This window comes from Coptis chinensis, chromosome 7, assembly GCF_015680905.1.
Source record: "Coptis chinensis isolate HL-2020 chromosome 7, ASM1568090v1, whole genome shotgun sequence".
In the NCBI taxonomy this organism is placed as follows: Eukaryota; Viridiplantae; Streptophyta; class Magnoliopsida; order Ranunculales; family Ranunculaceae; genus Coptis; species Coptis chinensis.
The window spans coordinates 88,701,350-88,728,194 of record NC_141462.1 but is presented as its reverse complement, the minus strand read 5'-3'; the positions used below and the strand labels follow the sequence as shown (position 1 = coordinate 88,728,194).

At 35.3% G+C, this 26,845-nt stretch overlaps 2 long non-coding RNA genes and 1 pseudogene across 3 annotated transcripts; 2 read left to right on the top strand and 1 right to left on the bottom strand.

Annotated features, from left to right (window-relative positions):
- The first annotated feature begins 3,537 nt into the window (after positions 1-3,537).
- Positions 3,538-4,653, top strand: LOC147489737 (PHD finger-like domain-containing protein 5A pseudogene; annotated as a pseudogene). Its single transcript, XR_015203034.1, has 2 exons — positions 3,538-3,683; positions 4,136-4,653. The product of XR_015203034.1 is annotated as a PHD finger-like domain-containing protein 5A pseudogene (transcript).
- A 5,091-nt stretch (positions 4,654-9,744) lies between these two features.
- Positions 9,745-11,293, top strand: LOC147489736 (uncharacterized). Its single transcript, XR_015200708.1, has 4 exons — positions 9,745-9,861; positions 10,221-10,280; positions 10,394-10,505; positions 11,028-11,293. It is a non-coding gene; the product is annotated as an uncharacterized LOC147489736 (long non-coding RNA).
- A 10,569-nt stretch (positions 11,294-21,862) lies between these two features.
- Positions 21,863-26,591, bottom strand: LOC147489735 (uncharacterized). The gene is made up of 2 exons (XR_015201511.1): positions 25,836-26,591; positions 21,863-22,166 (listed from the first exon to the last, which is right to left on the bottom strand). It is a non-coding gene; the product is annotated as an uncharacterized LOC147489735 (long non-coding RNA).
- Positions 26,592-26,845: the final 254 nt, after the last annotated feature.

Sequence of the window (26,845 nt, the reverse complement as noted above, 5' to 3'; positions counted from 1 at the left end):
AGATTTCGTTTATTATTTGATAAAGTTGCATTTGCATATAGTTTCGATTTCCGTTAATTATTGTTTGAGGTTAGTTCAATGAATTTGCAACCAGTTTCGATTTTTTGTTAATTATTTCTTGAGGTTTTGTATCCAGTGTATTTTTTTAGATTAGTTCAGTGCAGTTGCATCCGGTTTCCGATTTTCCGTTAATTATTTTTTAACATTAGTTCCATGCATTTGCATTATGTTTCCAATTTATAAATAATTTTTCTTTGAGGTTAGTTCAATGCAGTCGCATCCAGTTCCCGATTTCCCGTTAATTTAATCTTTGAGGGTTAGCTCAATGCATTTGCATCCAGTTTCCGATTTTCCGACAATTATTTTTTGATGCTAGTTTGATGTATTTGTATCTACATTTTGATTTTTCGTTAATTATTCTTTGAGATTAGTTTAATGCAGTTGTATCTATATTTCGATTTTCTATTAATTACTTTTTAAGATTAGTATAATATTTGCATTTGCATCCAGTTTCCGATTTTCCGTTAAATATTATTTGAGGTTAATTCGATACATTTGCATTCAGTTTTTGGTTTTCCATTAATTGTTTTTTGACGTTAGTTTCATTCAGTATTATACATATTTTAAAATATTTGTCATTATTACTTTACCGTTTTTTTTTTTTCATTTTCTATTATATATTTTGTGATGTTATTTTTTGTATAATTGTTTTTAACTATATTTTGAGGCCGTTTTAAGGATATATTCAAAATAAGTCGGTACTTTATCATAGACACTAAAACTATATGATTTGTAATAGGGAATTAGTTTATACCAATCACCTATTTTTTAGCAATTTTTTTTTTATTTGATCTAATATATAAGAATTGGAACACTAAAAGTGTTTGATTCGTAATATGTTACCTTTTACGAATCACCAATTTTTTAGCAATTTTTTTTTATAATATTATAGTGACACATAGGAGAGAGAAAAAACTAACTCTCATATTAGAGTGCCACATAGGAGAGAGAAAATCCTCTATTAGAGGTCTCTGCTTTAGTATATAGATAGTAGATAATAGATCTCACGTACATAGAACTTCTTTGGAGAGTTTAAGTGTATATATAATTATTATATTTGGAAAGTTTGAGTGTATTTTCAATTCTTATATATTTGATCAAATAAAAAAAAATGCTAAAAAATAGGTGATTTGTATAGGGTAATTTCATATTACGAATCAAACGTTTTAGTGTTCAAATTTTTATATATTTGATCAAATAAAAAAATTTGCTAAAAAATAGGTGATTTGTAAAAGTTAATTCCCTATTACAAATCATATACTTTTAGTGTCTATGATAAAACACGGACTTATTTCGAATATATCATTAACGCGGCCTCAAAAACACTACATATTCTTCAGTTAATAACTTATTATAGGGTGTAAAATCAGCTTCCGACGGTTCCCCACATTCTCTAAGGATTATGTGAGATATACCGAATTAGAACACTCAAAATGTTATTCACATAACCCTTTCATATACCTGGAATTTGCATTTGTTGTTGGTTATTAACTTCTTAAGAAGTAAACCAATATACTTCTAGAGCAAGTACCCGAATACCCATCACGCACTCTTACATTTTTAACATATGCACTTTTCTTCTTTTTCGTTTTTCTTTCTTGGATCTCATTTTGATTTTCAAACACATGCATACTACAATATGATAATACATATTGAAAGTTTAAACCTGTAAAAATAACACCGACTTATTATATATGATGGGGTGCTTTTATTTGCACATTTGATTTATGCTTCTTTGTATGGCATTGTTTCTTTAGACAATCTAATAACATATCTAATAATCATCCAAACACAACCTCTTACATACATACACTCGAACACTCGATTTAGAAAATGTCAAAATTAACACGAGATCAAATGCCAAGGTGCAAACTCTCCCATATTCTTTCTCATTAATGTAGAGAACTGTGTTTCTATCGGTTTAAGAACACTATGAATGTCCATATCATCATGGAGTAGGATCTTGCCAAGTTGTATAATAATATGATATCATATATAAGCTACTATTGGTATTTCATAAGAAAACTATTATTGAATTTGCATTGTGAGCATTTCAAAGCAATAAAACTACAGTTGAGCTTGCAATAGCTCAACAACCTTTATTTGATACGCAACAAACTTTGGTTGCAAAGAGAGCAATCTAAATATTTTTTAGTTGTAGGAATTTTAATAATCTTAGAGTAAAATATATCGAAGTTTAAAAATTCTTATGAGTGTTCTACTGATAATTGATAGATGATAATTATTTGGTCCAAAAGAGTGAAGAGTGTTTGCGTGAATTATTGTTATACTTATTTTTGTGGCATTTTATTGATACCATCAAACTTAACCCTTTCAACATTAGTGCAATATTGGAAGAACTTTGTGATACTATTTTTCATCCGAACTTTGTTTTACAATGTGCTTGCAGAAACATTGAGAATAGATAAATCTATTATAAGAAATAAGAAAAAAATGTGAAATAAGATAAAATATTTGAGCATTTTATTGTAAGTTCAAGGTGTGTGTTAGAAGCTTTAAGTTTGGGAAGGGAATGTTATTTGAAAGACATACTCTTCTTCCATCCATTTGATTATTATATTGTTCAAATCTGAAAATTAATGGCCATTACTCATTTTACCCACCCAATATTACGTTAACACTTTGACATGTTCACATTAACGAAAGACATAGAACGACATGATCTTCTATTTTATTCATGTTGGAATTGAATAAGTATATTTTGCATATATACAAACAATCACCTAGAAAAAGATAAAATACTTGAGGGTATATTCTAAGTAGGTGAACGCATTTTCTTGAAATATAATTTTTTTTTGTATTCATCAATTCATCGTAGAACACGTTCATGTGATATATCTTTTCAAGTGAGAGTAGTGTATTCTTTGAGGATATGGAAACAATCAATCTGTTTTAGTGATTTGATAGATATTTTAGTAATTTGTACACATTAGTACATAAGCCGAGTGGTGATGATTTACCGCTAAATCACCATAAATCTATTAAAAATTATTATTCAAGCTAGATCGAGTTTAAGATAATTACATTTGAAAATTAAGAATTAATATCATAAACCACAAAGTGAAGAGGCTATCTCAATTTGATCATTTAGTTTCCAAGTACTTATGCACCATAATCGCTGCTCATGAATGTATTTCGGTTTATTTTCAATAAAAATATATTCTGATTTGAAAATTTATGTGAGACATTTTGTAAACCCTTTTCAGCACACAAAATATGTAATAGATCATTTGTGTGAGACATTTTGTAAAATCTTTTCAGCACACAAAATATATAATAGAACCCGGGCATATACCCGGGTCCAAAATCTAGTTGATTATCTAAAAAACTAAGCCACAATTTGCTTGAAATTTTGGTAGTCGATGTTTATGTTTTGTTTGCAGAATAGCGGGCTATACTGCTATTTCTGAGGCAATCAGATAGACCCATTCTAATGTGAATAACATTTCAATACCCATTGGGCCTGCCATTCTCAACCCATGGGCCGAACAGTATTCTATTCTATTGCTGCCGTGTCTCTATTTCCAGCTCGTTGAAGCATCGACTCATATATAGTGAGAACGCGATACTTGTTTGACGAAATTATTCTTCGGTACAACAAGGTTAGACCCTTTAATTTAATTCGTCCAATTTTTTTTTTTACTTTTGTGCTTTTTATTTTGATTGCAATGCTCATTAAATTAAATCCATATGTTGAACTAAACCCTTGAAAGAATGACAAGATTTGTAGATGCAGGCCTCGAAGCCCTTTGTGTGTTTCCTCCATTTAATTGGAATCTTTGATCGTATAAAAATAATCTGTGCATTGGTGTTAGTGGTTAGCCACTGTTTAACTATGGAATGGAAAGTGGCCGATTTAAGTACTTTTTTTCTGTCTTCACTCTAAAATTTGGTACATACGGTTTCGCTGCTGGTTGTTTCTAATATGATTCTTATGACAGGCGTTCATAATTGCTATTAGATATATACACTAGGTTTCACCGATTCTTTCAGCATGTAATACTGTTTAACCACATAGTAGTGAAATGTAATGCTTGCCCTCCATTGCTTGCAGGGCACAGACATTTGGGGAACTAAGAGACCAAGGGAAGGAACATGGCTAAGCATCATCCGGATCTGATTATGTGCAGGAAGCAGCCAGGGATTGCCATTGGGCGGCTATGTGAAAAGGATGACGGGAAGTGTGTGATCTGCGACTCCTATGTGCGTCCTTGCACCCTCGTGCGGATTTGTGACGAGTGTAACTATGGATCTTTCCAGGGACGCTGTGTGATCTGTGGTGGTGTTGGTATCTCTGACGCATATTACTGCAAAGAATGTACTCAGCAGGAAAAGGACCGAGATGGGTGTCCAAAGATTGTCAATTTGGGAAGTGCAAAAACTGATCTGTTCTATGAACGTAAAAAGTATGGTTTTAAGAAACGATGAGAGATGTATGGTAATTTCTATCCCAGACTAACTTTCTTCCATTTGCTATATTGTATAACACTGTAACAAGTGGTAGAAATGGACTTCATTTCACATACGTAATCAAGTACTCTTTATTTCGTTGTTAAAAGGAAACCTTATGGAGTTTGATGTGTCGATGGTACTTGAAATATTGCATTAAGTATCCGTATCCAACAGTAACGTCTTTTGATAGCCAAATAATCTTTGTTTCCGTTTTTATTCAATGTCTCTTTGGTACTTATAGTTATATGTGTAGTATTAGGGAATCCTTTTGGTACTTTAGCACAGAAATTGCTGTTTTAGGCCGAAATACGAGCACCCTTGAGTCATGCCAAATTTTCCTGCATAGACAAACCCAGATATCTCAAAAAATTTGGACATTTTGTACTATGCCTTCGAAGGTAGGCAGCTTCAAGTTTTTAGCACTCCTGGGTTTCCTCAATCAATTTTTGATGTTCTGTAGTTAGAACTTAGGCAAATAAGTAATATGTTTGTCTGTGTGTCGTTTGGGGGCGCTTCGTACACCAGATAAAGGGAAGGCTTTTGGTCACTGGAAATAGAACCAAGGCGTTTTTCAGGACTCTGTGTTGCTAGGTAATCCACTCCTAAACCTTTGTCAGTGGTGATGCAAACTGAGTTAAATTGCTGTTGCGACCTGGTGACCTCGCTGATAATTAGAGTGGGATTGTGAACACCTTCTAGCCCTCGAAGCCCATTAGTGTGTGCAGCCCATAGCTGGTGATTTTGATGATTCAAATTTGAGACATTTGATTATGCATTTACAAAATACTTCAATAGGTGGCTGTAATTAAGCCTTTGTTTTCCTACTGGAACAGTGGCTGTAAGAACTCCCCTTCTTGTCTGTTTCCAATTCTTATTAATTTCGCCATCAATTATGAATAAGGTCTTATTGTTATTTTGTCGGAGGGATAGAATGGCATCTTTGTTGCCCTTTATATCGAAAAGGGGGAAAAGAAAAGAATATAAAAGAAGTTCATATTTATGGCCATTGCCTTTGCACTTGTGCTTTGTTCATGACTATCTTGATGAATTCGGTTATTCTAAGCGTGCAAGTTACTGCAATTTGTTCTTCCCATCAGTTTTGATGAATTCAGTTATTCTAAGCGTGCAAGTTACTGCAATTTGTTCTTCCCATTGGGAATTGTTTGTTTGTAAGAAATTTGTTTTTCTGAATCCTAATAGAGGAACAATTGCACTATCTGCTCGTCACCAAAATTTATTGTCAAACTTTTACAAAGACGTTTACATATGAGGAATAGACTTATCTGGCTAGATAATAGAAGACATTTAGACTTGCGGAATCTTTATAACGCTAAAACCATCTTTGTTTTGTTGTCAGAAAATAGTATGTGTGATGCAACTGCAAGTGGGTCTGATACACAATGTTAGGCATCCACTTCAGAAGTAAGAAAATGGTTTGGGGTAATATCTGTAGTCTTGCACCTTTGGTAATATTCATCTTTTGAGACTTCGAGGAATGCTTATGAGTAGACTTGCACCTTTGCCACCGGTCCACCATAGGCTAAAATACTACATGAAATTCATTTACAGATGTAGGCTGGACATTAGCTTGGCTAAACATATCAATGTGTTAAAAAGGATAAAATCTGTTTCGTGGTACAATGATATTACATTTTGGGGGTATTGGTTGAATAAGCCAATAAAGTATGTTTCACAATTTCATTATGTGTAGATTATGACATCAACCAAATGGCAATAGGGCATTGGCCATTGTGTTTCAACTTGCAACTCTTTAAATGGCCTTGTTTGCTCATCAGTGGCTGTTCCTCTCGGCCATCACCTGGGATTTGAAGATGAAACAAGTGAAATCGTGGGCTTCTATCCAGTTTATTCGACTATTTGGGAATGGGATTAATAATTCAAGACGACTTACCAATTACAACAAAAATTCCTTGGCAGTGGATTTTTATTCAGAAGTAGTGATAGTTAAAAAGAAAAGCTACTAAGAGGAGTAGAGGACTGCTTGTTTGCTAATAAGGCCCTGTTTGGTAGCCTGTATTTGCCAACCCATTCATGGGTTAGGGTACACTATTCCATTTTTTATGTTTGGTTCCTTTTTTTTGGGCCCAAGTCTGTAGTTGGTTGATGTCATAATCTACACATAATTTAAGCTACTAGTTGGTTGGCCCAATCACAAAAGTATGAATAGCGGTATCCATTGGAAAAGGTTGGATTTCAATCTACATCTTAATCAAAGACAAAGACCATGAATACTGAGTAGTTGAGAATGCTCCCAGTGACCCACGTCAGCTCCCCTTTTTTCTCTGAGACTGACACATCAGATTTTATAATAATTCGGCATAAAAAAACACAAATCTATGCCCGCTTTTCCCAATTTCAATCTCAATTGTTCATAACCCAAACAAACAAAAAGGAAAGTCCAAAAAAATAAAAAGAAAAGTCCAAAAATAAAAAGAAAAGTCCTCTCTTTCTCTCTAACCGAACAAAAACGATGGTGAAGAGAAGAAAAAGCTATCACCACTTTCTCTCTCGCTACAAAAATCTCTCAAATGATTTTATTGTTTGTAAGTTTTTTTCTCCCTCTTCAAAACCCATTAATTTTCAAAATGCTGCATCCTTACCTGGTCAGTATGATGATTTAAAGAATGATTATGATTTTCTTACGAATGTGACACGTATAGTACTAAGAGTTCTAGAGTACTTAAGTTTGGTCGTGGTGGTTCGGTTTGGCATGGACGGGATATTGGGATAGGGATGATAGGAGAAGGGATGATGAATATAATGAGAGTGAGTTGGAGATTGGTAATAATAAAGACTAGAGTCTTGACAAGGAATATGTGAAGAATAGAAGTGGCAATAATAAGCATCCCCTTGTTGTTGGTACTAAGAGAAGTGGGGGATTGTATAATGAAGCTGGAAGGGATGAATTAAAGTATTATGAAGCCGAATATGAGGCTTCTTTGAAGAATGTTGGGCAGTTAAGGCAAATGAATAGTAATGGCGTCCACTTTGATTTGGAAAATGAAGGGGCAGAGTTTGATGATGAATACGATGACGGTATTGATTCTCCGGATGCTCGAAGTTTTTGGAAAGTGATGATACTAAGCCCGACAATGAAGGTCGATCCGGTAGCGTAAGAAGGGAAGGGTGATGATGGTCGAGAGTCCTTTGATGACGGTAGAAACATAGAAACCGATGATTCCGATTTGGTTGACTCAAAATCTGAGATAAAGTTAAACTGGACTCTAGGCATTTCAATTCTATCAATGGCCGTTCTACAAAAACACCCAGCCTTGGAAAGAAGTCAAATGGAAAAGGAAGACCAAGACGCGACAAGTATTCTGGTAAATCTCTTTCATCTCTATGGGATTAAGTTTGTTTTTTGTAGTGGTGGGGTTTTACGTTTCCAACACAACAAAAAAGAAGATTATGTACTTTTTTAAAAACTCTTGATTGCATTTTGTTTTCTATGTATTGGTAGGAAGATGTATCTAAACCATGCAAAAAGGATGCAGTATAACAAGAAAAGTAAATAAACGGGTGAAATAATTTTGAGCAACATGAAACATGCTAAGGAATCCAAGAGTGCTAATGGGGTCTAATAAGAGTATGATGATAGTAGTCAACAAGTGCTGACTTTTTTGAGATTGGGGTTCGCAATTCGGATGGGTTTCTGCTGGGTTTTTGTGGAACTGGGCTTCAATTGCAATGGTTGGAAAAAACTGTTTCAACTTCAAACATTGACCAGGTAAGCTGATAATTTGTGCATAAAGATGTTGGCTTACATCTTTGTTCTCTATAAATATCACTCCCGACATAATATAATTCTATAAATCAAAAGTCTGTACCGTTCAATTATCTCAAGTCATTTTTGCATTCATGATTCCTACTTTCTTTGAAATTGTTTGCTGCTACAGTTATGATCCATTTAGCATCAAAGGGCATCGCTATGATTTAACATGTAATCATATAGAAAATAGATGTACAACCGTCTACAGTACAAAGGTTTTGCTCATGGAAGAAAGAAAAAGAAATTTATAATTGCCAGTAATCTATGAAAAAAATTAAGATTTAAGTAAGTAGTCTTTGTAGTTAATATTTAGTCCATGACCCTCTCATAAATCTTCTTGAACAGTACACTTAGCATAGCTCCCTTTGTCAACCAAAACTGACAGGCAAAACTAGAAGGCTAAGTAACTCAACCGTTCATTCAATCCAGGACTACTTAGCACATACTAAGATACAATAAATATGGATGCTATATATTGGGTAATGTTTATGACTACTTAGCACTATGCCACTCTTAGTACTTAGTAGGAATTAGGAAGTAGGAATAGTTTTGTGACTTTAGTGATTATTTGTTTATTCCTCTTCTATTGTTGTTTGCCCCTATCTTGATTGATAATTCAATACTAAAGACATGTATCTTTTTATATAATATACATGCATGTATCTTTTTATATAATATGTACCTTTATGTTGATAATGACACATTGAGTCTCTTTGGCGCTAAGATTCCTAACATTTTAGACATCCTCTAGATGCTTTGCCTGGACAAGATAGACACCTGAATTCACATTTTTTCCTTTTTTAATAATCTCTAGATGCTTTTTATGAAAACAAATGGGTGGAGATTGGAAATCAGGTTATTGTGCATTGTTTGTGGGCTTTCTAAAGCTACTAACCGTTGAGATGATAGCTAGCTCTATTATTATGATTAAATCACAAATCAGAGATGAGATGTTTTATTGACTCTCATGAACTGTGGTTTTGTTGATATAGGTTTTAAACCTGCTAAGGACGTCCGACGTAACATCAACTCATCAAGTAAGAGCAAGCAAATAAATAATTGTTCGTCGCAGAAATGAAAGCGCAATGAAGGTAATTTTATTGGTACTTTCTCAAGAAATTGCATAAATGAATTTAAGTAGTCAATCCTATGACATGTGATACTCAACCAAAATAGAGTAGAATAAACTTATATGGTACACATGACATATATTGATTTCATAAACATTTTCGAAACCTCTATGCCACTACTTGCTCATCTATTTTGAGTACTTTATTTTTACTTTGTTTCGTGTGTTTAATGATCCAAACATCTGGATTATAATTGTGCACATTGGTTTCTAAATTGATTGGTTAGGTTAGTGAGTTTGTCTATGATTTCCAGTGGCGAACATTGGCTAATACTATACTATATTGGATTTAAGGTTTAATGAGTGAATTTCCCATGAGATCGAGAACAAGCTAATACAAAGAAAATTGATATTTTCCCAGTTATGTTTGATGGTGATCACAAAAGGAATGGAGGTGATACTCCAAATGGTGAGACAACCTTACACAAACTCTTATCCTAGGTTTATTCAATATTCATTGATATTACTTGATTGACGTATACAAAGATAGAAGAAATCTTTTACGATAGTTGTTGAACTTATTGAGCAAGCCCTCCTTAACCAAGTATTTTTAGTATTATAATGATTAGATAGTATTGTTTTGGAGTTATATATTATCGAATTTGAATGTGCATTGTTTGAGGCAAACTTTAGAGCTGATCTATGATCTATGATTTTTTTTAATAAAATTTGGAGGTGAACTTGAATGACAATAAACCAATTTGGATTCTAGGTTAAATATTCAGCATAAAATTTTCAAATATTTAAGCAACCAATTTATGTTACCAGTTGAAGGCTATAAGAAAATAAGTACATCCCAAGATGTCACCCATCTCAAGCAATTCAAAGGTAACAGTTTGACTCATCTATTCTATTTATGTATTTTTTATTATTTTTTCCAAACATTAGATGAAATATTGAACTTCAAGTCTAATTAGTGGTGTCTTTTTGTGTGCATAAAGAGCTTAGGTTGCACTATTGCATTTCACCTTTGCGGGCATGAAGCAGAGACATAAACTCTTCATAAGTGTGGATCTACTCAAACTTAGGATGTGACGTTCTATGGTGGTACATGTAGGTTATTTGGTGACTTCATGCATATAGAATTTCAATCTGAATCTTTAAAGCACTTGAGCTTTGAATAGCATTTTAACGAGTGTAACGTATATAACACATGATACTTCTTTGTTTCTAGAAAGAGTTATAACTTTGTACATAAACGTTATTTTCACTTTTTATGCTATACATGGTGTACAATCATTTTCTATTTTAACATGCTCTGCTCATAGTAATTGGATCAATTAAACGAATCTGTTCATAAGTAGTGGGATCAATTGTTGGTTAAGCCAGTATGCACATAGTATTACGGGTTATTGGGTTTGTAGGTTAATTTGTGCTAATACGCAAATGTGAGATATTGGGGTTGCTTTGTGGATATCTTCTATTTTTATGTCTAAGAAAGCTCCTTATACCTGCCAAGAAACTTAAAGGCTATAAGATAATTTTTATATCTTATTAGTTTCTCTTTAAAACAAATAGCTGTGCTGCTGCTTTTGTATCCTGGTTAATATTTTCTCTCATTGTGTTCAACTTCAGATTGGATGCAATGCCATGCCTGTCAGAGTAGAGCCATGTTGCAGTTAGATGTCTATATGCCTTGATGTCACCCATGTCGGAAGGCATGGACAGTAACTAAACTACTGCAATTGGTACAATTACGCTTTTACAATATAGGTGTGGTAAATGCACATAAATTGAAATAACGATTAACTCACTGGATGGGTGTCGTCCGCGCTCAACAAGGTTGGAGAACTGCTATCTTCATCTTTTTAAGGTTCATCTCTCTCTTCTTTGTCAGTGTGATATTTTCATTAATTTTGTGTCACTTTGTGTTGGATTATAGTTTGAATTGTTGTTTTTCCTATACTGTGACAATCGGTGCACACCCTTAAGTTTTTCATGACATGAGGCGGCACACACCTGTAAGCTCAAGAACCCAAAACAAGCGCAAGTTTCTCACTATGGTAGCCCCGGGATTCCTCAGAACCATTCTTATTTATGTAATCAAACCCTTAAGTTTTTCATGACATGAACTGGCACACACCCAGGTAAGCTTAGCAACCCAAAAGCAACTGCAAGTTTCTCACTATGGTAGCCCCGGGATTCCTCAGAACCATTCTTATTTATGTAATCACCTGTATCTTCAATCTTCTTAAGAAGCTCTTCTAACTTTCTACGAACATCATTGATTTGTGGGTGGTTTGTATCATCTACAGTGAATACATGTACCATGTTCCCAGCTTCAATCTAGCTACAACCAGGATTTTTCCTAATACCTCTTTCTCTCATCAGTTTCCTCACATCTGAAAGGGCATTCAGATTTCCGAAGTCCAGAGATCTGGGTTGGCTAGCGGGACATAACTTCACGAATGTTTTGGATCCAACTCAAACAAATGCTTCACAAAGACAATGTGCTAAGTCCGCATTACCATGGGTACGACATGCACTAAGTAAAGCTCCCCAAGCACAAAGACATGCTTCCACCATGGGTATCTCATCAATCATTTTCTTGGCATCCTCTAGCAACCCAAAGACGTCCAAAAGGTCAACCATACAAGCAAAATGCTCACGAAGTTGGAGATATACCGTGATCTTTTGTCATGGAATCAAAGTGTTGTTTTCCTTCCATAACAAGTCTGAATGACTACAACGATAGAACAAAGAACATAGCTTATATGATCGAGGGGCTAGACTCGATTTTAACATGCTCTCAAAAATCTGCACCGCTTTTGTTCCTTGGCCATTTTGAGCATACCCTGAGATCATGGCGTTCCAAGAAATTAAGTTCATCTCACTTATTGAATCGAAAACCTCCTGTGCTTCTTCAATCCTACCACATTTTGAGTACATAGTAATCATACCATTTACAACCGATATGTTCACATCAACTCTAATCTTTGTAGTTTGAGCAATGATTTGATTGCCAAGTCTTCAGTAGATTTTGATTGCACTTATTAGATCAAGGTTTGAGAGCTTGGTTAACAGTCCCCTTAAAAAAATTAGAAAAATATAAACCTTTCAAACAAAGTAAGCCCAATAAATCATTAGTTAATCAATATACATATATTATTTATTCAAGTGGACTTTAGGCTTTTGAGTCATTAGCTATCTATGTAGCAAGTCCGGCCATAGGCCGGGCCAAATGGCTAGTAAATAAGAAAAGGACTGACCAAAAAAATAAAAAACGAGAAAACACAGCCCTACTCTCTTCTTCTTCACCACTTCAACAATTTATTTCTTCCTTCCCCACCATCTTCTCTCCACACCCTGCTTCTCTTACTTAAACAAAAAGGAAAAGTGCAATATCTCAAAGCAAAACCCACCGTTTTCATCACACAAAATCTCCATTTTCTCAAATTTGAACATCTCTCTATTCACATCATCTCTTGATTTCTCCAATTTTGAAGATATAAGATGAAACCCATTTGATTTTGGCGATTTCCAAATTGTTGCTACTAAAGAAGTTTATGTAATCTTTCTTTGTAAATTTCTTTCAAGAAAATAGAAATATATATGTGGTTGTTTTGGTATATTAATTTGGGAGTTTGATTAACAATCTGTTTTAAGATTGCATTGTATTGGATTTTCTATTTGAAGTTTTTAAAGATTATTTTGTGTGTTTCTGACTTGGGGTGCAATAAGTTTTGAGGAAGAGTAGGCAAGAACCAAACAACTTATGTTATTGATCATCTCTGGGACATGAACCACGAGATACTCCAAATTTGGCTAAGTACCACCTAGTACAGCATAAGTTGTTATTGCCAAACAGAGTCTAAAGCAGTTTTATCACTTTTGTCTCAAAAATAAACATAGTAGGGGATATTAGTTTGGGTAATAAAATATACGGGAGATTAGGTGATGTGATGACCATCGATGTTTAAGCAAGATTTGAGTAAACTAAAAATAGTTGAAATATCAACATCGAACTTGTTTTGGAGCATGCTTTATGTAATGGACTCTGCCCCCATGGATCTTGCTAATCTATAATTTTGTGTTTGTCGATTGATCAACATTGCGATTTACCAAAAAGAAACATTGGGCGATTTTGGTTGTCGGTCACTACTTTCATATGTTTTTTTAGCAAAGTCACTTCGAATTCTACCATCATCATGACCAGCATGGAGAGAAGGCATTGCCTCCACGTCTATCTTGTACAAAATTAAATAATTGAGATTCCGGAAAATCTCAATGGTTTGGACTTGCGTGTAGGAAAATGACAAATGCACAAGTTGACCTGAACACTTTATTGCCTTGTAGTATCTGTATTCCATCTTTGACAAGTTGAGGCAATAGCCTAGCCCTGCACACGCACGAATTATGGATACAGCGAGTATTTCCTCCATTGCATACATGATACTCGTACACTGATCCAGAACTCACCATAACAAGAAATTAAATGCTAAATTAACTTAATTAAATCTATGCTTCACGTCTAAGTATTGCTGGATACTAGGAACTTCTTCCTTGAAAATCAGAACTTAGGCACCACCGTACGTCCGTACAAGGCCCGAAATATCAACAATAGATGATCATTTAATTATGGCTTGGCAATATTACATCATCTCTACAGCTCTACTATTTATAAGTGGCGTGGCGTAGCTAGCCATATGAGTTGTCTATCGGTTCTAAGTTCTAACAACCCTTACACGCTTTCCCTTCAGCCGAATGAGCTGGTATCAGTTCTAACACTTTCTATATTTGCTGCACCTGTGCGCTGTCTGTTATAACATTTTGTTTTTTTTGTCCGTTTTAAAATTTTGTTTTTATATTTGGGCCACAAGCCATAAAAGCGTGTCTGTTGTAAGAATAAAAAACTAAGAATTTCTTTTCTTTTCTTTTCGTAGCTATGGTCCCACGCATGTGTAATTTCGTGCGTAGCACGTGCACCATTCTAATTAAGATTTAAGGTCACGAGATGAATACGTTTGTGTCGAACACTAGATCCTTGTTGGACGTGTTGTTTATCGCAGCACAAAAACATTGGAAAGACGTTGGCCCACGATAAAACTAAGAGTCAACTCTAACATCTATTTGAGATATTGCCACGTGTACAAGATACATAAACAAATGCGTCATCTGTTCCTATAAATTCAAGCAGTTCAAGTAGTCTTTTTTTCTTCCTCAAGAGAAGGTTAAAACATAAAAAAAGATATGAGAGTTGGGCTTCGATTTTGGTGGTCCTTGCTTTTTGCACTTGGAGTATTGTTATGTTCAGCTGCTTCTCGCAACACCATTTTAGTTCCTGGTAACTTGTCTCTTCAAAGCTCATTTAAGTTACACTTTTTAAGTATAATTCATCTGTGGGGATGTTTCATGTAAGTGATGTAGCCATTTATTTTTTCCACGCATTTTAGAAATCCGTAAGTAAAAAAACAAAATACTACGGTATTTAACTGTTCATGGAATAATTTGCATATTCTATGAAGAAAAGTAAAATAATTTGTTTAAAATAAATAATGATGATGAATTATTTGTTGATGGTGTCATGTTAAACACAGATTATGGTGTTAATGAAATTGTTTGACAATTAATTTAGTGACGAATCTGTTGTTTATGCTAAGCAGGAAATGAAAAGATGGTGGTGGTGGGTGGTGGAACAGGAAGGTCTTTAAAACTGCAAACTGATGACTACGATGATCCTTCGGCTAACAAAGGACATGACCCCAAGAACAAAGGTGGTGGTGATAGCGGAAGGAATTAGAGTTATAATCCATGAACATATATATACAAGCTAGCTAGTTATAATTAGTCTTGCTAAATAAATAATGTTATATGAGGTTAAGTATATTGTTTATGTTTAGGCTTTGATTAGGAAGCTATAGAACAATGATTAAAAAGTAAGGTATTGTCAGCCTGTGAGTTGTGGTCTCGTTTTGTTTGCAAATGAGCCGACCTGCTTAGAAACTACAAACCTATCAAATATTTTTGGAGATTTTTGGAGATGACTGTGTATGTAAGACGGTGTGATATTTAATAAATGATGGTGTTAAGAATGGAGATGATTTTGGTGTCTTCACTTGACCGTGAGACATAAAACTTCAATATATTTATAAACGTATTACAAGTACAGGAAGAGAAACTTTCCCTTCAAGTTGAGAGACTTTCTCATCAAGAATTTACATATAGAAAGAAATCTAATTATACTAGAAAGGAGAATATATACAAAAGAGGTACACCGAATATATAGGAGATTAGAGAATATACATCAAGATAGTGTATACGTTAACACTCTCCCTCAAGCTGAGCGTGTACATCAGTAACGCCCAGCTTGCCCATAAGACGATGAAATGGATCTGCACCGAGCGGCTTTGTGAAAATATCTGCTATCTGATTGGAGGAAGGAATGTACCGAGGACTAATGAGGCCTTTCTGAATCTTTTCACGTTCAAAGTGACAATCAATTTCAATATGTTTTGTACGTTCATGGAAAACGGGATTTTTAGCAATGTGCAAAGCCGCCTGATTATCACAATACATTGTGACAGGGGAGGAGTGATAAATGCCAAAATCTTTGAGCAAATAATGCAGCCATTGGAGCTCACTAGTTAAGGTTGCCATAGCACGATACTCTGCTTCAGCGGAAGAGCGGGAAACGGTGGTTTGCTTCTTTGTTCGCCAAGATATAGGACTGTGGCCAAGAAGAACACAATATCCCGTTGTAGAACAACGAGAAGATGGGCATCCTGCCCAATCAGAATCACAAAATCCATGCAAATGTAGAGAGCTAGATGATGACAGAAGGATCCCCTTACTAGCCGAACCTTTGAGATAACGAAGAACACGGTGTACCGCATCCATATGTGCGCTCCTTGGAGATTGCATAAACTGACTAAGGATATGAACTGAATAAGTGATATCAGGTCGAGTAACTGTCAAGTAAATAAGTCGGCCAATCAAGCGCCGATAAATAGTCGGGTCAGGCAAAGGCGTCCCATCAGTTGGAGATAAATGCAAATTTTGTTCCATGGGAAATGCTGAAATACGGCCGCCACTTAGACCAATATCCTTAAGGATGTCCAGAAGATATTTCCTTTGAGACAAAAATATGTCTTTGCATGAACGTGCCACTTCAATACCAAGAAAATATTTTAGACGTCCAAGATCTTTGATAAAGAATTTGTTCTCAAGAAAGTGCTTGAGATGCTTGATAACGGAATCATCATTACCTATTATGATAATGTTATCGACATAAACTAACACAAAAGTGGATGATTGACCGGTGATATGAGTGAACAGAGAATAATCTGCTTTGGATTGAGAAAACCCGATTTCAAGAAGAGCAGAGGAAAATTTCGAAAACCACTGGCATGATGCTTGTTTCAGGCCATATATGGACTTGTTTAGGCGGCATACTCGATGCTCCCCCCTTACGGGAAAGCCAGGTGGTGTTCTCATATAAACTTCTTCTTCAAGGTCACCTTGTAAAAAAGCGTTATTAACATCAAGCTGATATAGTGGCCATTGCTTAACAGAAGCGACACTTAGTAAAGTTCGAACTGTGACCAGTTTAGCAACCGGTGCAAAGGTATCGTGATAGTCCATCCCTTCTACTTGTGTAAAGCCTTTAGCGACCAATCGTGCTTTATACCGTTCGACGCTTCCATCAGATTTGTATTTGATTTTGTAAACCCATTTGCACCCAATGAGTTTCTTGTGGGATGGAAGAGGACGAGACTCCATGTATTATTCTGTTCAAGTGCTTGAAGTTCCTTTTGCATTGCCTCACGCCACTTAGGACACTTTAACCGCTTGGTGAAAGAAGTAGGCACATCTGGAACAAACACTAGAAAGAAACCCCTTATGTGCCTTGAGAGATATTAGAATTGGAAAGGTACTTATGAATAGGATATGGATTACTGTCAACTTGGAATTGGATGGAGGAGGGAGCTATCATGAGTAACCCGTGTGCATACATAGTCACTAAGCTTTATAGGAGGATGTCGATCATACTGTGGATGATGATACCGCTAGCGGAACAATGGGTGTTGAAGAGTTATGACCACAGGGAATTATGACCAAAGAGGAGACAATGGTGCGTCATTGTGCGGGGAATAATTTCTGAACTAGGAGAACCGGATTACCACCATTATTCCCTTCTACGATAGTATGATGATTGACTTCATTATCATGAGAAATAACTTCCATACTATCATTATCATTTAAAGGAAGGGAGTAACAAAGGGAGATGTAGAAGTAGATTTAGAAATATCATGAAAAGGAAAAATTCCTTCAAAAAAATTAACATCTCGAGAAACATATATTGTTTTACTTGCAATATCAAATACTCGATATCCCTTTTGACCATGGGGATAACCAACAAAAATGACAGGCTTAGCTCTTTGATCAAATTTATGCTTAATGTTACTGCTGTGAGCATAGCAAAGATTACCAAAGACTCGTAAATGTGAGTAACTTGGTATAGATTTAAATAAGAGTTCATGAGGACTTTTACCCGATAAAATAGGTGATGGCATTTTATTGATAAGATAAGCTGCCGTGAGAATACATTCACCCCAAAACCTTAACGGCAAGTGTGCTTGAAATCTTAAGGCTCTAGCAACCTCAAGCAAATGACGATGCTTACGTTCCACAACACCATTCTGTTGTGGTGTTGAGACACAACTCTTTTGGTGGATGACACCATGATCAGAAAAGAAGCACTGCATGTCGTTAGAAAGGAACTCAGTGCCATTGTCAGAACGAACTTTTTTGAATTGGTGAGAAAAGTAAAAGGACCAGTTCTGAATAAAGATTATGGACATGAGTGTTGAATTGAGTTCTAATCATGGCAAAGAAAGATTGCAAAAGTCTTTTTGTTTCAGATTTAATATGCATGAGATATATCCACGTGCAACGACTATAATCATCAACAATGGTTAAGAAATAACGAGATCCATTCAACGAAGGATGGGAAAAACCACCCGGATATCACAATGAATTAGTTGAAAAGGAGAACTAGTAGTGATCTCACTGGAAGGATGTTGCTTAGCTTGTGGACAAATTTCACAAGTACGTTTATTTGAACATGAAATAAAAGGAATATCTCTACTTAAAGTTTGCAAAGAGCGATAAGATAAATGCCCCAAACGCCAATGCCAGAGATCGATACTAGGTGGTTTGATGACTGATAAAGCAGATGGAGACTGAAACTAATATAACCCCTCATGATAGTTACCCTGTCCAATCCTCTTCTTCGTTGATAGGTCCTGAAAAATGCATTGATTGTGATAAAAAATTAGCAAACAATTGAGAGATTTTGTGATTTGGCTAACAGACAAGAGATTGAACTTAAACGACGGAATGTAAAAGACGTTTTCAAGTCTAATGGTGGGGGTAAGAGTGATTGTACCAATATGTGTGACTGGAGCATGAGTACCATCAGGCAATTGAACATAATATGGCATGGAACAAGATGTATATGAAGTAAACAAAGATAAGGAATGACACATATGGTTTGTTGCACCTGTATCTATGATCCACATAGAACTAGGAGCAACAGAGAGAGCAATACATGTGGCTAGGTTAGCATTAGAATTACTGCTACCTGAAGAGAGCATAGCGAGCAATTTATTGTATTGCTCTTGAGTGAGGGCCGGAGGATTCATCAGAGGTTCATCAAGCTGAGAATTTGAAGCAGAACCAATTGTCTCTGTTTGCTTCCAAGGAACATCGTGCAACTTATAACAAGTGGCTCTATAGTGCCCATCACGACCACAGAAATCACAATGGGGACGCCCTTTGGGTTTGCGATTTGCTCCTGATTGATTATAGCCACCTTGTCGAAAGTTTCCAGTTTGTCGAGGATTACCAATCTGTCGATCGAAAGAATTGTTAGATCGGTTTTGAGGGGCTGGTGCACGATTTTCAAATTTGATGGTGTTGAGGGCTGCTGCTTCTGGAATCAGAGAGGTAGCGCTTTGGATCTCTTGCTGTTTCTCTTCTTGACGAATCAACGAGTACAATTTAGGCAAACTCGGAAAAGGCTCTATCATGAGAATCTGACTTCGAATTGGACGAAAACGATCGTGAAGCCCTTGGAGAAACTTCATACCTTGATCTCTTTCAACTTGCTCAGCATTAGATTTTCCATGACCGCAAGTACAGGGTTGAACAATAGAGAATGAATTAAGCTCATCCCAAAGGGCTTTAAGTTTGGTGAAGTATGCCGAAACAGATAGATCTTCTTGGTTAAGGAAGGCTATGGAATCCTTCAGTTGGAAGATCTTTGGAGAATTTGATTGTGAATAACGCTCCTTTAGATCTGTCCAAGCTTCTCTTGCATTATCGGCATATAAAATCATCACTTAATGTCGCTAGATACTGAATTCAATATCCAAGAATTCACCATATCATTACAACGTTCCCACTTGCGTACTTCGGTTTCAGAAATAGGTTTTGAGATTGTACCGTCCACAAAACCCAACTTGCTCTTGGCTCGAAGAGCCATGGTCATAGATCGAACCCAAGTGGGATAGTTATCGCCTGAGAGAAGTGGAGATACTAGAACAGAGGTGGGGCTATCAGAATGGTGAACAAAGAGAGGATCATTTGTTGATCCTTGATTATTAAGAGAATCGCGAGTAGTAGACTCGGCCATGACAACTAGAGATTATTGATTGAAAAGAATGGAGAGTCAGAAAACAAGGATCGTTACTGCTCTGTTACCATGTTAAGAATGGAGATGATTTTGGTGTCTTCACTTGACTGTGAGACATAAAACTTCAATATATTTATAAACGATTACAAGTACTGGGAAGAGAAACTTTCCCTTCAAGTTGAGAGACTTTCTCATCAAGAATTTACATATAGAAAGAAATCTAATTATACTAGGAAGGAGAATATATACAAAAGAGGTACACCGAATATATAGGAGATTAGAGAATATACACCAAGATAGTGTATACGTTAATTAATAGATGGTCACCTTATGTTGACATATATGAGCTTCTAATATATTAATAGAATTGACTCTTCACATAAGTTCAAGTTTATGGAGAAATTGACAATTTAACATAGTGTCAGATCTACTGGTTTTTTAGAGGTTAACTCCTACTAAGTGTCTCGGGTTCAACTCCTACCAAGTGTTGACATATATGAGTTTCTAATATATTAATAGAATTGACCATTCACATAAATTCGAACTTATGGAAAAATTTACAATTTAAAACGTTACGTATCTACTCTTGTTATTTATCAAAGATTACACTTCATAATCTATTTTTGATATTGTACATGGATTTTCATAAAAGAGTTCTTTGTGATTTTGAGAATTTCATTTGAGCGGGATTATACTCTGGGTGTTGAACATCAGCAACAACTAACAAAAAAGAAAGGGTAAATTAGCGATTGCCCCCAGTTTTGAAGATTGGTTTTGCGATACCCCCAGTTTTGAAGATTTAATTCGGATTACCCCCCACATTCTAACTTCCCGTCAGTCAAATAGTTAGTTGACTTTGTTGACCGTGGTCAAGATTTCTGTTCAAATTACATGACGAAAATTCCCTTGATTAAATGTGACCAAGAAAGAGAAAAACCACGGAGACCTCAAGGAAGACCACCGAATAGGTTTTTGTTCAAGAAACGGTTCCTTTTCTTAAGTACCTGTCTTGATGTTATTGCATCTGTGATACTCCACGGAATTTAAGTGGATTCAAGTCTCTAAAAGAACTTCGACTGGTAGCTGTTTGGATATTTGATGAAAATATTGGACACATCTTGTCCAGGTTGTTCATGTCTGAAGCACCGAGCTTGATAAACCAAACCGGATGAGTTGAAAAATATTTGGAGAACCGCTTGCTTTTAAAGCACTTAGTTATTCGAAAGTGTTTCTCTTTAGGTATTGTAGAAATTGATGCCGTCAATCTCACCACATTTGAATACTATGGCATCGGTAGGATTTTCCTTTCGAGAATGTACCCCGGTGGTAAATGTAGTAATCTTCACTATCCGCAAGAATATAGTGGCTGGTATCACTTATGCTCTAGGCACACTATCAACAGATATTCCTCAAATGAAGTCCTTGTTCTTGCATTGCCATATTGAGGTATGTGGAAGAATATTTTTACTGTGGTTCGTACATTGTTTATAGCACTTGCCTTCCATTTCCGGTAAAGAACTTACTTTTCTTGTTTGCCTAATTTTCAGAGAAATATGATACCAAAACGGTTGCGTACATTTGGTAATCTGAAACAGTTGGTGTTGATCGCGTCCCCGCATAAAAGGAAGTCTTTTTGGATTCTTTACTCTTCTAGAGAGCGCTCCATACTTGCATACGTTTGAGATTCATGTGAGTTCTTATTAAAGAAATTACAGTCAATTTCCTGAACATTATATCTAGTCATTCTAATGGTGCAAATGAACAAGATTCAACATGGATATATGACGCAGTGAATTTTTCTGAAATTATAGATGTAAGATGTCACACCCCAAATTTCCAGACAATATTTAAAACAATTATATTTAATTATCTGGAAACCCGGGGTGAAACAAAACCCAAAACCCTGTTATCAAACACGATATATACAAAAACTGAAATCAAAAGAAACGAAAAGAAAAAAATCCTTAAATCACATTATTAAACTATAAAGAAACTAACCAACTCTTCAGAAAATCTTAAACCAGAAGACTCCAAGAGCATCTCCAAATCAGGTCTCCTTATCCACTGCACTCCACCATCTATGTTCCCAAGAACACACCCACATTGCAAAACAAAGCAAACATGGGTTGACAAATTGAATTTCTTTGGTATGAGTAGACTAACAACAAAATATATATAATAATCTTTCAAATGAATAAATATAACATTACAAACAATTTCAACTTGGAAGACAATATAGTTCCGTTTTCCAAAAACGGCGTGTAGTTTCTTCCCAAGTAAGATTTCACCCCCAACATACAAATTCCTAAGAATCTCATATAACAGTACTCGTCATTTCCACTTTCCAAAATAACTCACAATACAATACCACTTACATTCCATTTATTAACTGCACATATGATAAACTAATTAAAAATGAGTTTGGTATACCTTACCTTTAAGCCAACACGCCGCCTTAGGGTAGGATATTTACGCCCCTCGCAGAAAAGATTAATAGATCATACCCTTACAAAAACAGAGTTAGACATCACAATAAAATGATTTATCTCTCTACCAAAATTCCATTCATAACCAAACCTCATTTAAGACATTTAAGTCTAATTGATATGACTGGTTCGTCCAAGATATTCGGGAATACCACTTATCATAATACCTATATTAAGGGTAGTCATTCATATGACATCATTACGTTATAAAGTTTCGCGTGCATAATCATAGATCTCGGACTATCACAAGTCATTAATAGTTTCGTAATAACATTTCAAGTTATAGTCAATTCACAGTCACATAGAACTCACAATCATTTACTAGTATTATTCACTGTCACACTTTATATCCATAACATCACACAATTCATATACTTTTACTTTAGTATCACTCGTCTACTTATGAGAACGAGGAAAAGTCACAACCAAGGAGTACATTCACCCCTTGTGAGTATCAACTTATACAAACCATGTATATATTTCTCATAAGAAATCATATACATCACATACAATAACTCCATCACACGTAAAATCAATATTTTTACTTTGCTTATTAATTATCTTGTTGACTCATTTATTCAAAGACACCGCCCAACCTTTAGTTCCTACTCCACGATTTGCACTACACACATTTGCCAAATCACACATATCCGTCGCACTCACACACCGAAAGTACCACTACAAGACATACGCCCCAAGCGGGGATATCGCCTCCAGAAACATACTTTCATCTTGTAAACTCAGAACTTGTGAGTCATGACCATCTCGGTTTTCCATACACATAATCACAAAGCCTCTTTTGGGCATAACAAAATATCAGGTCATTCATGGCACATTCAATGAATACCTTGGGTCATTCCCGCCACATTCAAGGAATACCCATCATAACACTAACGGGCCATTCATGGCACATTCAATGAATGCCCTGAGTCATTCCCGCCACATTCAAGGAATACCCAAACCTACATTCCGTGACATTCAAGGAATATCGACCAACCCGCAAGGCTTAATACCTTAGTTCCTCTCTAGGGCAGTCCAAACTATTGGGTCATTCATGGCACATTCAATGAATACCCGGGTCATTCATGGCACATTCAATGAATACTCATCTATCACATGACATCACAAGTCATAATATCTCATTACCAAATCACGAGGCATGGAGAGTTCTAAAGATGTGGGCTTACACTTTAAAACATTATTTATCACTTATAATTATACTAGCATTACTCATGTCAAAAACAGACCACACATGTAGAGAGTCATTTTCGTGTCAAGGCAAATCAAGCACTTAAGCATCATTTAATGTAAAGCGGACTTATAATCGGACAAATACAATTTACATAACCACACTCATATATACAATATTGTAAATAAATAGTTCATTAACCCAAATTCAAGTCCACACACACTAATGTCCAAAACATATCTACATATACTAAAGTCTATATTCATATACAACTTCTATCTCACACATATATATTTATGTAGTATCAAAACAACAAGACTTTCTAACACAATCACATAGTTATCACACAAACTAATATATATATTATAGATATAGTGTAGTGGCTGCACTTTGCTCAAAGATGCCTCACGTATCCAAATCTTTCAAGATTGGAATAAAGCCTCCGTAGTTCTTATCACTACATAGTCAATGTTATAGTTTTTCCTACATTCATCCAAATGACATGTAACTTAATTATTTAGAAACTAAGGTATGTAGATATACTTTTCATGTAGAACTCGAAGTCCCAACCTCAGCCCATCTAGAAGAAAACTTAGGTCGAAAACGGTAAAATCCCAATATTCAGCAAAATAGATTTTCTGACGGACTATCTTCGAATGACACAACTCTTTCCACAGGTATCCAAACGCATCGAGGCTTTTTGTGTTGCAAAGCTGACGCACAGAACTTACTTTCTCATGTTTTACAAAAATACCCAATCTCATTCTAAATATGCCAAAACTAGGCTCGAACACAGTGCAAAGAAACTGATTTCTGACGCACTGTTTTCTGCCAGTCAAACTTCCAGACACCATAATAAATTCCATGGGTCTCGGAATGCGATGAGGCCAATTGGAATAGAAAGCAGACTTCCAAATCTTATTTTCTTATGTTTTATAAAAATTCTAACTCTCACCCTAACTATTTTAAAACTGGACTTGAACACAGTACGCAGAAACTGATTTCTGACACACTAATTTTTTTCTGTCAACCAAACTTCCAGACCTTATATCTATCACCCCAGACCTCGGAATGAGATGAGGCCAATTGGGTTGGAAAGCAGACACATAAAACTTATTTTTTCATGTTTTGGCGAGAGTTTGAATCTGAACCTAACTATGTGAAAACGTGGTTCGAAAACCGGCACAGATCCGGATTTCTGCAGTCAGAAAATTCTGACGTGCTAACTTCCGAACACCGTAACCATATCCACAAACCTCGGAATGCAACGAGGTCGATTGGGTTGGAAAACAGACTTCCAGACCTTATATTTTTATGTTTTCCTAAAATTCTAGTTCAAACTATAACTAAGTCAAAATTTAGTTCGAAATCAGACCAGCGACAACACTCGGTATTTAATCATGGAAATATGGAATAGAGAAAAATATATTCATGTATCTCAGTCAAACATTTCTACTTTTGACCACATCTCATTCAATTGAATAGTAATTTATTTCACCTGTAGCTATATCATGTGTAGAGTTAAATAGTACCAAGTAGCCACATATCTAATATAATAAAAGAAAAAGTACCTGAAGCTAATATCATATATATAAACAGTACCCACATGATTACATGACCACATAAAAACGGCAAAGGTCGCAACACTTTTCTTGTAGTGGCTGAATCGTTGTTTAGTATTGGTTGTACAACTCTTTTATTTATAGTCTCGAACTCTCGGTTATTAACTTATTATCAGCGGATTTGTAATATCAGGAGAGGGTTTGAAAGTTCGTTTTGGTATAAAAAGTTATGATAGCACCTCTAAGATTCTAATATTCTAAGTCAATGAATGACCAACAGTCCAACAGTTAGCATCTACACATGCATATACCCCACGAAACACATATTGTATGTAAAGAGAAAGGAAACGCGATAGAAGTTCAGTAACACGGTATGATCGATCAAACTAACAATACTTGGTTTCATCTTAAGGTTCCAATAAATCAACGAACTAAATTACTAATAGAAAAATATATATTAATCAGTATCAAGGTTTTAAAGAAATACGGATTAGAGTTTAGGCTACTCACCCGAGATTGCAAAAACATTAGTTAGAGTCTGATAAAGAAAACCGGAAAGTGATGCCACAATGAAGACGCCAATACCTCTTTTTTTTCCATTTTCTTTTCTCTTTGTTTTTAAACCTATAACTTTTTCTCCTTTTTTTTTAAGCACGTCCCTTCTCTTTTTATTTTCTTTTTCTTTTAAAAAAACTCTCTCCAAAAACAAGAACGAGTGTTTGGTAAAACCAAAACACCGAAACCCCCATCCTTTATTTCCAGCAACTACTCATCCCACTTCCCACGTTTTTATGATTCTATCCTTATCTCTATCTCTATCTTTTCTTTTTATTATTATTTAATTTTATATATATTTAATAAAAATTGGGAATGAAAAGAAATAGGGTTGTTATATAAGAAGTACTGGGAATTTTCATAGTGTGGACTCTTATGTCAACTCCATTCTGGAATAGATTTTCCTTGCATATAGCTACTTCCTATGTATTGAGCAAGAGACAGAATCATAGTTGCATCGCACTTGTGAAATTATCATGTGCGGCATGAATCTCAAAGTTCGTTTTCGATTATATTTATAGTTTTGGAAACCTCTTGCTAAAGTTTCAAATGAAAAACGTCAGATTAATTAGGGTAAGTACCTACAATCTACAGATAAGAACAAGAGATCTTCCTCATTACTCTGCATCTCATTTGCTATTTACTTTTGAGTTTTTATATGCATTTAAAGGTCATCGACACCAAAAGTCGTCCTGATAGAGTTTAGTCAAGTATTAAGTGTGTGTTTGTTAAATTTTAACTCATGGAAAGGAAAGGAAATAAAATGGGTGGTCCACTATGGAATGGAAAGGAAATAATTTTAAATGGTATGTGTTTGGTAAACTGGGAAAAGGAAAGTAAAAACTAGGGAAAGAAATAATCATGTTTGTTTGCAAAAGCTATGGAAAGGAATAATTGTATTGTTGAGTGGAGTGTATTAGTAGTAAGTTCCTATTTATCTATTTCCTTTCCTTTCTTTCCACAAA